Consider the following 2,464-nt stretch of genomic DNA (forward strand, 5'->3'; position numbering starts at 1 on the left):
TATATATATATATATATATGTGTGTTGCCAGTACTGCCTGACCGGCCTTCGTGCCGGTGGCACATAAAAGCACTCACTACACTCTCAGAGTGGTTGGCGTTAGGAAGGGCATCCAGCTGTAGAAACTCTGCCAAATCAGATTGGAGCCTGGTGTCGCCACCTGGTTCACCAGTCCTCAATCAAATCGTCCAATCCATGCTAGCATGGAAAGCGGACGTTAAATGATGATGAGATACATAGATACATACATATATGTATGTGTGTGTTTGTGTCTTCCCCGCTCCCTCTTGACAACTGGTGTCCCTGTAACCTAGTGGTTTGCCAAAATAGGCCAATAAAACAAGTACCAAGCTTTGGAAAAAAAAAGTACTGGGGTGATGCACTGGCATGGTCACGGTTTAATGTCAGTAAAAAATAAAAGATGTGTGCCTGTATGTATATATGTGTGTGTTTTGCATGGAGGTGTGTTTGTATCTTCTTGTCTTGGCATCAAGCAATTGTTGTAAACGAGTGTCACCAGTATATGAGCAGTGTCCTTCATTTCCTTTTTCTGTGAAAATCTATCTAGCCATGAGGAAACTTCAACTGCTTGGAAACAGGTGAAGGTTGGCAAGAGGAAGAACCATCTGGCTGTAAAAAATCAGCCTCAATGAATTCTGTTTGACCCATACAAGCATGGATAATTTGATGTTAAAACAATGTGGCAGAATTGTTAGCACATTGGGTGAAATGCTTAGTGCTATTTTGTCTGTCTTTATGTTCTGAGTTCAAATTTTGTTGGGGTTAACTTTGCCTTTTATCCTTTTGCGGTTGATAAAATAAGTACCAGTTGAAAACTGGGGTTGATGTAATCGACTTAGCCCCTCTACTGGTCTTCTGCCAAAATTTGAAACCAATATTCAAAGATTTCAGAAAAAAATTCTTGTTATTCTTTTAGCTGGCACTGTTTGAATATACTCCATAGTATACTTGTAGCCCATTGAAGAACCAACCATTCATTCATTTTTGTGTTTGCAGTAAATCCATTTTTAACATGGGAATTTTTTTGTTCTAATATTTAGGATTTAAATGTGATTTCTGTTTACTTTTTTGTTTACTCTGGTCTTGGGTTCAGTCCTACTGCATGGTATTCTAGGTAAAGTGTCTTCAACTATATTTATGCCTTGTGAGTGAATCTAGTTCAGTGTTTCTTAACCTATTTTCCCCCAGGCCCCGCTACATCTTTCCCCAAAAGATGAATGCCCCACCAGTGGTTGGAAAAAAAACAACTTTATTTTTTAATATTTTATTATGATTATTTTATACAAAAGAATCTACCAGTAACTCTAGTACTGAGTACAAAAAAAGTACATTATTGACTAAGAAAAAAAAAAAGATTTTCACAATTCCATGTCTCACTGAAAAAAAAAAAAAAATTTGGATCTCATGCACCAACACAATTTATCAAGGTTCTACTGGTGGGGAATCACTGATCTAGTTGATGGAAACTGAAAGAAACCTGTTGTTTGTGTGTGTAAATATTTATGTGAGATGTTTTTGCTGTGTAAGAAGGGAAATTATTTTTAGCCCACTCTAGATGTTCTGAAATCTCTCTCTTTGCAACCAATTTTAGCATTATTTCTGAATAAAACCTCCGTATTCACTATAATATGAGTTGTGTATAGTGTAAGAGTAAAGGTGACTAAGTCAACTGGGTATTGGACAAATGGCCAAAAAAGTTATCAGTTCATATTCTGTTGATGGGTCCTATATTGTGATCACGGCAAAGATACTTGATTCACAAACCTCTCAGTTCACACAACATTGGTATAAATAACTGCTGTAAGCAATATTCCTGAGATTGGCATGGAATGGTAATGGCTCAGTAAGTTGCTCTGCTGTGAATCTCAAATTCTATTGACTGTAGACTAGGATCCACTAACTGACTTGGTTCGCTTTCAAATTTTATTCAGTCTTTGAATGATGATCATGTTCTGTGACAATTCTGTGTCAGGTGACGTGCTCAGAACCAGACAATTCTACATTGAATTCTTCATTCATAGGAATATATCACCAGGTTTAGACATCTATCACCAGGTATAGGATTGTGGTATACTCTGGAAGAGCTGAGTCTGCTAATATTTGGTAATAGTTTCAATTTTCATTTCCCCTCTATTCTATCAACTCTTCACAGTTGTTTTCCTTACATAAATTTTGTCAGACTGAACTTGTCTTGGATTCTTTACTTGAAGCAAAATCTTCGGTGGTGATGGTCATGACCCACTAGCACATTTAAGGTTATGGGTATATTTTTTATTCATATTACTACACCAAAAAGCACCATTCACTTTAATGGTTGAGAAATACAACTATAAAATCTCAAACACGAACTTACTTTTTAAAAGTCCTTTTTACTTCTCTCTCTCTCTCTCTCTCTCTCTTTCTCTCTCTCTCTCTCTCTCTCTCTCTCTCTCTCTCTCTCTCT

This window comes from Octopus bimaculoides, chromosome 6, assembly GCF_001194135.2.
Source record: "Octopus bimaculoides isolate UCB-OBI-ISO-001 chromosome 6, ASM119413v2, whole genome shotgun sequence".
Taxonomy (NCBI): Eukaryota; Metazoa; Mollusca; class Cephalopoda; order Octopoda; family Octopodidae; genus Octopus; species Octopus bimaculoides.